Below are 12,441 nucleotides of genomic sequence, written 5' to 3'. Positions count from 1 at the left end.
GAAGGAGCATCACATTTTTAGAATTGGGACAAATGCAGCGTTGGGTTGCGCGCTCGGAACGCCGCAGTGCTGGAAATAGAAGCCGCGCTTGTAATCGAAGTCTCTTTAGAAGTGAAACCTAAAGGAATGTATTTTTAAGAGACAGGGAAAATGCTTTGAAGAATTTGTAATAAAAGATAATGACTGTGTTATTATTAGTCATACTTGTTTCTGGTCATTAAGAGGAAGCTTTAGCTCGGGAACAGCTCCCACGCGGCCTATACAAATACATGTAAAACGCAAAAACGCTTTTTCTGAGATAACCCCTGGACCGATTTTAATGGAATTTGTTGCATTTGAGAGAGAAAGTTGCATTCTGCTGACTGTTGGAGGCGGAATTTCGATTTAGAGCCTGAGTTTTGTTTCAAACATTTTTTAAAAATTCGGAAGTCTGACAAAAATTGAAGCACGAAGTTTACAAATTGATATCTCTGCATCAAGAAAAGATATCGGGGTTTTGTTAACGGCATCCATTAGATAATTGAAAGCGGACAAATTCCATATGTAATTTTATATCTTACGTGAATTTGTTACGTTGTTTACAAGGGTTCTGCAAAAGCTGTATTTCCACATTACAAAATTTGTTTAGGTTCATGTGTAACATATCAATTTTGTCCGCTTTAGATGTACTATTAGATGCAGTTCACAGAATTGTATTATCAATTTTCGTTGCTGAGTTACAGCGTTGTAAACTTGCGTTACGTTTTTTAAAAATTTTCGATTTTTGCCAATTTTTAATAAAAAATTGACGACCTAAATAAAAAATTCGAAACCAACAGTCACTAGATTTTAAGTTTTTCTTTTAAATTCAACAAACCTCGTCAAATATGGTGCAGTAGTTGCCTAGAAAAGCGAATTCTCCTTTCACATGTACTTACATAGGAACACCCGAGCTCAGATAGCGTCTTCTTGCGCTGCATTGAGTCTCTTGCCTCTAAAATACCGAAAATCATCCGGAACACGGGAAGTTTGCTCTGCAACCAATTTGACTGAGCTATATTAGATTTGGATGGCTGCAGCTCGTATGTCTCTCTTAGCTATCTCGTGATTTCTCGTCGTTGAAGAGCCAAAACGCGGGCACTGGGGAGTCGCAAAGAATCACGACTCGGGTATCCGGGTGTTCCTCCGCCAGCAAGTCCTATGCCAGTGGGTGCGGCGGGCACTTTGTATATGTCCACCAAGCGGACTGTAGGCCGCCGCTGATTGGTTGGATATGAACAAGCGAGAAGGAGACCGACTGAGGGCGACCCAAGACGGCTTGGGGACCCACGATAGTTTTCGATATTGTGTCTTGGGATCAACGTGAACGCAAGAACCCAAAACGGGCTTGGGTTTTGCGCATGTGCACTTGCGGCCCGCAGTTTTCTTGGATCCTCAATTCTTCTTTTTTTTTATTGTCTTAGTTTGGCTTACGGCATCAAAAGGAAGTGTTACACAATTACAAAACTCTCTACTATTGCTCTCTATTGCGAAACGCGCCATCGTCAACGTAACAGCTTTCTCATTTAAAGTTGCTCAAACAAATGACTCCACCTGGCCACTCAGACTGGGTCTGCGCCCTCCTACCAGCCAATCAATGCCATAGGAACGGTCATCAATGGCTCGAATCCGAAGCGCCAAAGCCGGCTTCGCGCTCGGGTGGAGACCCTAAACTCATCGTGGTCAAGTGTGTTCCGAGTACGCGGATGCATCTCGGTGATCGCGCTGTAGAAAGGATCCTATGAGGCACGATCTTAACTAGACTGAGCGCGACGATCCTACCCAACTTGTATATAATAGTATTTGGGGTTTTACGTGCCAAAACCACTTTCTGATTATGAGGCACGCCGTAGTGGAGGACTCCGGAAATTTTTGACGACCTGGGGTTCTTTAACGTGCACCTAAATCTAAGCACACGGGTGTTTTCGCATTTCGCCCCCCATCGAAATGCGGCCGCCGTGGCCGGGATTCGATCCCGCGACCTCGTGCTCAGCAGCCCAACACCATAGCCACTGAGCAACCACGGCGGGTCTACCCAACTTGTAGTGTACTTTTCAAGCGTACAAGGAGTAGTGTTACCTTTATTGCATATAACGAAAAAATAATTCGAAATTATTTGAAGCTATAGGAAACTATAAGTTTTTCTCACATTAACCTTTCATGTAAAAGTTATATTTCGTAAATTTTCAAATTCGGAAACTGCAATAGAGTTGCGGAGTGAGAGGAACTCGTACAAAATCAGTCGACGGCTTTAGCGATTTTATTGCCTCTGTTTAGCGCCATGCTTGTAAAAATGATGGCAACACTGCCCCCAGGTTTGGGCATCGCAAACAAACACGCGCGGCCCGCGGTAAACTACGCAGTGCCAAACCTGCCTCCGGAGTATCGCATGGCACGAAAATAGCTGAAATTTCAAGCGAAAGCCCGCGCCTCTCGAAGAAGCCCCGGTGCTTGCCGGAGAATCTATGGGAAAACCAACGTCACGCGCATACGCACCTCTACGTAAGACGCATTGCCTACAACGTCAGCGATTATGTCGCGTGACTTCAGTAAATCATCCAAAACCTCCACTGTAAGTGCGCCGCGCAGCAAGTAAAGGGAGGGAAGACAAGATCATAAATAAAGGGAGGCGGGGCTAGTGATGTAAACATGACGGTCTCTCGGCTTGGCTATGGGAGAAGGCAGGGAAGGAGGGGAAGGCGAGAGATACTGATTGTGGAGGGGAAGAGTGCGTTATTTTCTGCAACTCTTTGGGGTAAACGGTTAGGGGGAGGGAGACATAAAAAGGGGAAGAGCATAAAAAATCACCGACGAATGATACTCCCTAAAATTTGAGCGCAGCTGTATACGTGTTTTCATTTCGTGATATTTTGGCTGGCGCGCACAGTCTGTATCGTGCGGCACGTCGCAAACGGCGCGAAGTGTGGTACGACTCCCTCGCTAATCGGGAGATCGCGAGAGGAAGCGCGTGGGTGACGCGTGAGCGCGATTCACCGCAACCGCCGCAGACAATCTCCGCTCGTGCAGCGCTTTGTTTCCATACTGACGACGCGTGCTACTTTGGCGCCATCTCGTAACCATCGTCGCCGCAAAGACCCTTGTGCGCAGCACTACGCTTTTCTTCTCGCGCTCTCTTCGCTCTAGCCGCTTTTTTCATTCCCCGCTGGGCTCCGCATTCGCTCTCATCTTTCGCTTTACTAGTTCGATCACGAGCTAGGACACCGACGCTCGTCGCAGGAGCGGGCGCCTAAGAGCTGCGCTCTAAAAAGACAGACTCGAGAGGGAAGGTCGTCGCGACGGCAGCACCCACATGGCTGACAGCGACAAGAAACGCATCTATAAGTTAGACCTCTGTCAGCGTCCTCCAAGAACGTGAGGAGGTGCCTGAAAGCGGAGCCGTGGTGCTGTTCGGGGAACAGCATGTGAGGCGGTGAGATGGCAGGAAGGCCCAGGCGTCCAAGCTATATCGAGAGAGAAGCCCTCTCCTTGGAGTACGCGGGCCAGAGGTAAAGTAGGTGCTCAATATAGTGTCTGCCGTGCGCACGCGGATCAGGCTAGGGGTGGTGCCAGCCCCTTGCTGTACCTCCGTGATGCCATCCGATAACAGCCGATCCGGAGGCGCAGCAGGAGAGACCGCTCCATGCGTGCCTTCTGAGGCCGTAATCGGGAAGGGGACGGGGGCGTTAGCGACGTGCTCGTCCGGGTGTGGCGCCGTAAGGTGCCACTGCAACGACGTGTACCTCGCATAGTCGAAGTACGTTACAGTGGTGCTGAAGTGTGCATTGGAGTGGTGTGAGGGCGTCCACCTCGTCGTTGCCCTGGATGCCTACGTCAGGCACGTAGCCAATATTTTTTTCGAAGGTGTGGGGGGGGGCACCAATGTTCTATTATTCCCTGTTAAGTTTCCCCGTGCTTGGTGCATAATAATACGACTATTATCTTGAGCAGGCCCTTACTCCGTCTGAAGGTGTGTACCATCATGTACTTGTCCGGGGCGGGCGTTCGAAGGATATGCGCCTTTGTTCATAGGCGACGTGCCAGGCATAAAAGGGAGCAGGTCGGAAAAATCCCGGAAGGGGAGGGGGGCTGAAGCCCAATCAGCCCTTCCCCCCTCCCATCCCGGCTACCCCACAGGCCGACGTGGGAAGGAAGCCACACAGCTTCAAACCACTCGAGACAAGGACACAAAGCCTTTCCGCCAGCAGGGCGATGAAAAGACCGGCGGACTCCGGTCGTTGAAGAGTCGGAACGCGGCCACTGAGTCGCAAAGAATCACGACCGGGTTATCCGAGAGTCCCAGGCCCGCAGGTCCTACGCCAGTGGGTGCGGAGGACATTTTGAAGATGACCACCAAGTGGACTGTCGGCCGCCGCTGATTGATTGGATCTGAACAAAGGAGACTGACTGGGGGCGCCTCTCATGTTCTCACTGGCACCATATTACTGACAATGAACACTTCAGCAGTAGTCGAAATGGACAGTCCACTAGGTGGACACTTGCAGAATATCGAGCGCCAAATGGCCTACATCTGGCATTAGGCTGTGGCACAGTCAGAGACAAAATGGACGGAGCCGTCCGTGTTTATGCGGAGGTGTCTGTCCTGCCGGTCCTGCATCAGGGACGCCGACTCCTAGTACAGGACGCAGGACGGGAACTGCATTTTTCGAGAGGCTCTTCAGCGTATTGGACATCTCCAACGGTCGGTCGTGTGGAGGAGGCAGTGGGACGGCCAGCGTGGGAGGAAGGTGGACAGCCTCCTCATATGACTGGCGCAGGCTGCCCAAGCGCGAGTGGGGTCGGCTCAGCAACCTTGAGAGCAGAATCCTGCTACCTGGGACGCACTGTAGCTTGTTGAAGTGGCGGAGGCCACGCTAAAACAGGGGCAGGGACAGCGGTCACGTCACGGCCTCGTCCAGAATGACAGCATTGTGGGAGCTCTCCGACAGGCCAAGTATGATCCGGATGACTTTCCGGAGCTCTAGTTTAAGACGGTCCAGGCGAGACCATGGTGGGGCCGCTTGGGGATGCTATTCGAGGCAAATAGACAGTGCGTCCCTGTTGACAGTGGAGCGCAGCGCCAGAAATCATGACGACGCAACGTTTCAATTTATCGTATCTCCTATAATAATGAACCAATTTGATAAATATCTTGCGGCAAAACACCCCGCGGACGACACTTTACAACTTCCCGTATATAACCAAAACTTCCTATGGGGCATGGTGAGGGGCCTGTAAAGGTTGCCATGCCCCCTCCCCCTCCCTCTCTCCCTTCCCCTTTCATGAATAGTAAACAATACGGTGCACAAACATAAATATTGCATAAGCTTACACGCTGCATAGGAGGAAAATAAACGCAATTGTACGCATCGCATTTAGTTACCAACTTCGAAAGCTTCGCGCCTCATGGATGGAAACAACTTTATTTTGGAAACAACTTTATCATCGATTCCAAAATGTGCGTTAGATCTGCACAGTAATTTTGCATCAGCAATGTCGTCCTGTTGCCTGTAAAGCGTGCACTTCCGCATACATATCAGGGCAGCGGCGAAGCCATCACTAAGAAATTACTGAGGAACAGGAAGAATCATGTGCAGCAAGAAAAATAAATAAATAAATAAACGGCACGACGTTCAGAGATATAGTCTTAAAAAAGCAGGAAATTTAAGTAGGACATGTCTGTGAAACTTGTATGTGTGAAGCACAATTTTTATTTTTCAAGGGTGAAGTGGAGCTGGCCCGGTTATACATACATATATCATGCGTAGGGGAGGTGACCAGGGGTCTCATATATTCGACCGGTCGTCTCCAGCCTCCGAATCAGAGTCAGGTAGATGCCGCGTTCCTCGAACTCGGACAAGCAGGCAAGTCGAACGTGTGACTCGCTCTCGGAAGAGGAAATGGCAGAGGCGAAAGCGCGTGACTATATCAAACATCCGATTTCGCGGATCCAAAGCTTCCGGTGCGATAGTGGTCCAGCCGAAGATGCCAGTCAAGTAACAGAATGCGGCAGCGTGGGAAAGAAAAAGGTTGTCGAGAGTGACAGAAGATTAGGTGGGAGTGATGAGACCAGTAAAGTTTGCAGGAACGAGACAGAACAGCGTCCGCTGACGCAGAACATGGGCGACTGGAGAAAACTGGAAGGGGGCCTTCGTCCTGCGGCAGACCCAGGTGTGCGACTTCTGATTAAAGCTGCGGTGTGCACGATTCTGCACGTGACTTGGTTTTCCAGTTCTGTCTAGCAGTGGCAAGGGAAAAGCCACGGATGTTAAGAAGTTTTACTTCGGGGCCTACTCCGATTTTCTTATTCAAATTCATTTGAATGTTAAACGCAGAAACACTCTGATTAGACCACGACTGAATCGATCAGAAAGAAGAAAATGCGTCTAAGAAGGAAAGCTAAACTACACCGATTGTAGGGAGAAAATATTGGTTCAGTTAGGGTCCCATATTTCTTTTATTAATAAACTTGTAAGCACAACTTTACAAATCCATAACTTTGCACCAAAAACAGATATAGCAGTTCTAATATAAACTGCATCTGCTAGAGCATTTAAAGCGGACAAATTTCATACATGAACCTACGACATACGTGAAACTTGTGCAATGCTTACAAGAGTTTCGCAAAAGTCCTTATAAACAAATTAGTGGTGTATTTCGGAATGGTGCATAGCGCATCAATTTTTTCTCCTATAGATGTTCTAATAGGTGAAGTTTACAGAATGCGATATAGTTTTGTATTGTCGAGTTAAAGAGTTGTAAACATGATTTTGGAAAGTTTTGGAAACTTAAACAATGATTTGTAAAAGAGTGGTTAACCGCAGCTGAATGAAATCAATGCCATTTGGTTTGCCGTCATGTGGTGATATTTACAGTAGTATTTGTAGTCTGCTTAATTAGTTAATTAACTAAGATCAACTATACAAAATTTTTAATCTTGGATTGTAGCGCGAAGCGAACACGGACACAGAAAGGAGCAGACAGGACGTGTGTACGTGGACCTGTGTCCGTGACCTGTGACCTGTGTACGTGGACCTGTGTCCGTGACCTGTGACCTGTGTACGTGGACCTGTGTCCGCGTTGACTTCGCTCTGCAATCCAAGATCGTGTCACCGTACCAACTCGCCCAACTTTCTATCCTTTTGCAAAATTTTTAATGTTCACTTTTGGGCCAAATGCGTTTCGTTGCGTTGTAGAGGGGGTTCAGAAACGATCGATGCAATTATTTCGTTGCAACGTAGGTGCCGCGTGGCGATATTTTCCGGCGCTTAAAGAAAGCCCGCGAAATATGAAATGAAACCACGTGACTGCGCTCGTGCGCTATCGCATTGCAGCGCTCTCAACCGTGCGCCGAGCCTATCGCTTATCAGGGACGACGGCGCCTCGTTTCTGTGCGCCACCGTTAAAGATACTGACGCACTGTGAAGGCGATGCTTAGAGCCGCGGTAGCTCACTTCGCCACGGTGCGCGCGCCCGGTTCTTTCGCACGAAGCGCGGTAGAAAGATCGGCAATACGATAGCGCGTGAACGCATCAGCGAGGCGGAGGTCCGGGCGGAGATTGCCAAGCTCAAAACCAAATCAGCTTCAGGCCCGGATGGCGTTAGCAATAAAATGCTACGCAATCTAGACGATAACTCTATAACTGCATTAACTAACTTTATGCAGAAGTGCTGGGAAGAGGGTAAACTACCAAATCAGTGGAAAACCGCTAAGGTGGTGATGATCCCAAAACCAGGCAAGAAACTCCAGATAGAGAACTTAAGACCTATCTCTCTAACCTCTTGTGCAGGCAAGCTTTTGGAGCACGTTATTCAAACGCGGCTCAATAACTACATGGAGGATAATGACCTCTATCCGCATTCGATGGTGGGCTTTAGGCCCAGGCTCTCCACCCAGGACGTGATGCTGCAACTAAAACACCAAACCATCGATGCGGGAACGGGGGACGCAAAGGCAATCCTAGGGCTTGACCTAGCGAAGGCTTTTGATAACGTCACACATAAAGCCATTCTTGAGAACCTTCAGGACTTGGGAGTAGGCGTACGAACCTACAATTACATTAGCGACTTCTTGTCAGACGGAGAAGCAAAAATCCAGATTGGAGAATGCCAATAGGATGACATTAGATTAGGCAGCAAAGGGACCCCACAGGGCTCTGTGCTCTCGCCCTTTCTTTTCAATGTGGCCATGATCAAACTCCCTGAAAGACTGGAGGCTATTGAAGGACTAAATCACAGCATATACGCTGATGACATTACGTTGTGGATATCTAGGGGCAGCGATGCCCAAATAGAGGAAACCCTCCAAAGGGCTATCCAGGCAGTTGAAGGTTACGTCGGACCTAGGGGACTTAAATGTTCACCGCAAAAATCGGAACTGCTTCTATACCAGCCGAAAGGCAGGGCCAGTAAGGAGGAACCGCAAATCTCTCTCACAGCTGGGGGGATCCCCATTCCAAAAGTGGACAAAATCAGAGTTCTGGGACTTTTGATTCAGGCCAACAGCTTTAATGGCGAAACAATAAGGAAACGAGACGGCTGCGCACTGCAGACCATGAGGCTGATCCGCAGGATCGCCAACAGGCGGTCCGGGATGAGAGAAGCGAATCTAGTTAGGCTAGTCCAGGCCTTTGTGATAGGTAGAATAGCTTATGTTGCTCCCTTCCTCAGTTTTAGGTCATTCGAGAAGAAGAAGATTGAGGGCATCATACGTAAAAGTATAAAACAGGCGCTGGGGCTTCCCATCCGCACTGCAAATGAAAAGCTTTTAGCTCTAGGGCTCCACAACACTCTTGAGGAGATTATTGAAGCAATGAGGATCTCGCAGTATGAGAGACTTGCGGGAAGCCCTACTGGCAGGAAAATCCTAGCTAGGCTAGGCATAAACTATGAGGGGCAGGAAGGCATCAAAGTCGACCTGCCGCGAAGCGTGCGGAACCGACTAATAATCCCACCACTACCTCAAAACATGCACCCAATCCATCACAAGGAACGCAGAGAGAAACGGGCCGAGGCTCTTGAGAAGCGTTTCAAAAACTCGAAGGACGTGCTCTACGTTGATGCTGCAGACTATGGCAACGGCCGCATGGCCCTAGCTGTAGCGAGCGCTGAAACTAGATTGATAGCCAGTGGCACAGTTCCAACGGATTGCTCTCAGATTGGAGAAGAATCTGCCATAGCACTTGCAATTGCAAGTACTTCAGCCAAAATTATAGTCAGCGACTCTAAGGTTGCGGTGATGAACTTTGCCAGAGGCAGAATTTCTCCCGAGGCGAACAGAAGCCTGCAGACCTGCAGAGATAGCAGGAAAATTGAAATAATCTGGGCACCTGAGCACGCCTCCCTCGCTGGGAACGAGGCGGCCCACGAATTAGCTCGAGGACTTACATTCCGAGCTGGTGGGCTGGCCGAAGGCTTCACGGGGCGAGACCGCTTAGTGTGCTACAGAGAAACCACACAACACTACAGACTAGGGCGGGTTAAATATCCTCCGGCTGATGCATCCTTAAACAAGAGCCAGGCCTCCACTTGGCGTCGCCTGCAAACCAACTCGTTTCCAAGCCCGGTGTCGTGCAACCTCTACTACCCGGGTCAGTACTCCAGCCAGTGTAAGCTATGTAAAGCCAGGGCTAATCTTAATCACATTCTGTGGGAATGCCCACAGGCTCCCTCTGAGGGAAGAATAAAGTCTTTAGAACAATGGGAGACCTTATTACTCAGCTCCGATCCGGATATTCAAGTGAAGACCGTCCAACTGGCCGAAATCGCCGCTAGGGTCCAAGGACTCCTGGCCGTCGTCTAGGTGGGAAGGCTTAAAGCCTTCCCTACATCTGTTGGACAAATAAAGTTTTACAATCCAATCCAAGACAGAACAAAGAGAAGAAGAAAGAAAAAGAAAACAGCAACACATATATTTACAGCCCATCATAATAGACGGATTTTACGTCGTGTTTAACTGCGGTGTCCCAGTGCCGAAGGCGTGTCGCCCGCCGTGGTTGCTTAGTGGCTAGGGCGTTGCGCTGCTGGGCACGAGGCCGCGGGATCGAATCCCGGCCATGGTGGCCAATGTTCGTTGTTGCGACGGCAGTTACTGGAACCTCGATTGGTTGACTTCTACCGGCGTTTCTTCTGGGTACCGTGGCGTTGTGGGCAGGCTGCAGGCCTCCGGTAGACCATCGCGACCAGGCAGGGGAGAGACGATGCGGTGCGTACGCATTGTGATTATAACTGGGGCCGAATTGGTGTTTTATTGGATTGATCGGTTAACATAGTTTAACGTCGCAAAGTACGGAGAGGTTATCTTAGAAGTCGCGTGGAGTACTCTGATTAATTTTGACCGCTTGGCGTTCCTCCTGTAGTATCCACCTGGGCCCGGACGTCAGATGGCGCTCACACCAATGAGCCAAGAAAAAAGAACAAAGACACTCACAAGGACGCGTGCTTAATAGTGCCCAAGTATAGTCTTTACCTTGAAGCAAACATGCCAGATTTAGCGTCAAGATTTCAACTGCTAGCAGTGAAAACTCTTAGAGCATACGAACATGTTCTAGGGACACGTTACCAGATATTGGTCTCACAACCGGCACTATGTATTATTCGATTCAATGTGGCTTAGATTCAAGCTTTATCAGCTTGCGTTTACGCAGTCTTTTAGAAAAGTAAGTGCTGACCTATGATCAAAGCACCAGTTTTATTGAAGGTTGTAATAAATGTAAGGCTGTTTTCCCAAAGTATGCTAAGCGAATTATAATAGCCTATCAGATTTTTCATTCCACCTCATGTTAAAGAAATTCCGTTTCTGTGGATTCCTGGACACTGCGGACTACCGCATGGTGAGATTGCTGACAATTTGGCAAATATGCGGCGCTTATTAGACCTGTAGGTTTCTTTATATAGCGAACCTTGCCGTGCTGGCTGTGACCAGATTCCGCAGAGAACAACAGCTTGTTGGTCGCATAAGTGAGCCAGCCCTTTCTTGCTGCAGCGGTATACTGACATTTAGCGTTCCCTCCGGAATGTCCCGTCGCTTCCCTCACGACAGCGCGAAGCGCCGATGACCATTCTACGGCGTCGAATGCCGCAATTAACAGTTATATGAATGCTGAGGTGTAGATTCGCACCATCGAACCTTCGTGCATCATACGGGGAGGTAGAATCATTGGACCATTTCTTCCTCTTTTGCTGGAAATATAATTCCGAAAGGAACACACACATAACACAAAATTTGTCGCGTATTGACCTTAGTCTCTCAGTACTTTGTGCGAGCACCCATCGTTGTGCACAACAGGAAAAGGTACCCAGGCGCGCTTCGTCGACGAGGAGGGCGCATGGGCTTTTGTTGCAATTTTTCTGCTGTTTTCGCGCCGTTCACACGACAGCAAAAGTCTGCAGACCATTACAGCAGGAAAAAAAGAAAAAAAACCCTTCTAGCACGGCCGGACAACGTTGAATTGGCGTAATGCATGACATTGTTTTGAACAGGCGCACGTAGGCTCTACCGCCTGATTTGAGCCTTCATGCCAGTATATAGGCAGCGACCCAAAAAGACAAGTTTCGTGTCACCTGTCGTCCCCAGACTTTTTTGCTGGCGACTGCACATCGGTGTAGCCTGAAAAGCAGAGATTGTTTTTCGGCCTGCCGCAGATTGGCTACCACCGCGGAACGCAGCTTCACATGCATGGATGGCAAAAGCGGCGGCCTGTGTTAAAAGCAATGGCTCCTTGTTGGCTCTTTCGCCCATTTTTGTGGTTGGCGGCGGTTTTCGATCGGCGGTCTGCGGTGATCGATGCATAGTTGACTGTCGGTGGCCGGACTAGCTGTTCCAATGCGCCGTGAGAAAGGGCATATGATCTCACGCAACCGACTTGCGGGGAGGGAGGGAGGGAAGGAGGGAAGAGTGGGGAAGCGGGGGAACTGTCGAGCGTGTTGCGAGTAAAGGGGAAGGAAGATTATCGCGCGCTCGCTCGTTCGTTTCTTCGTGCCATTTGCTTACATTGACAATCATTCTCGATTGTTCCCGCACACTTTTATTTTACTACCGTTTCTTTCTTTGTTTTTAAGAATACGAATCTATCTACATGTTTTACGGTGCTCAACCTAAATGCACGTTCATAACGCGTGCAAAACTATACCGAGCACACACGCAACACAGGCGGGGCAAGCAGCGGCGAGAAAGGCAAAAAACAAACAGACGGGAAACAACTAAAGTTCGTGAAGCAACAGTAGAAAAAAAAAGTCGATACCGGAAAGAGTTCACGGTCGATGTCGCAAGCCTGCGACGACAACAGTCGAGACGCGCGCAGCATAGTTCTCGAAAGTCCCGAGAGAGCGGCAGTTCTCGCCAGGAACCACGAGCAATGTGTAGTAAACACGCTGTCCCACGAGCGCGAACAAATGCCATTCGCCCCCCCCCCTCCCCCTCGTGTG

The 12,441-nt window shown here is 49.1% G+C and overlaps 1 non-coding gene across 1 annotated transcript; it reads right to left on the bottom strand.

Moving 5' to 3' along the window:
* Nucleotides 1–1,575: 1,575 nt before the first annotated feature.
* Nucleotides 1,576–1,774, bottom strand: LOC142580663 (small nucleolar RNA U3). Its single transcript, XR_012827811.1, has one exon. It is a non-coding gene; the product is annotated as a small nucleolar RNA U3 (small nucleolar RNA).
* Between the last annotated feature and the right edge of the window lie 10,667 nt (nucleotides 1,775–12,441).

The sequence above is a fragment of the Dermacentor variabilis genome, chromosome 4 (genome assembly GCF_050947875.1).
Source record: "Dermacentor variabilis isolate Ectoservices chromosome 4, ASM5094787v1, whole genome shotgun sequence".
Classification (NCBI taxonomy): Eukaryota; Metazoa; Arthropoda; class Arachnida; order Ixodida; family Ixodidae; genus Dermacentor; species Dermacentor variabilis.
The sequence above is the reverse complement of the archived record's forward strand: the minus strand, read 5'-3'. Positions and strand labels throughout refer to the sequence as shown.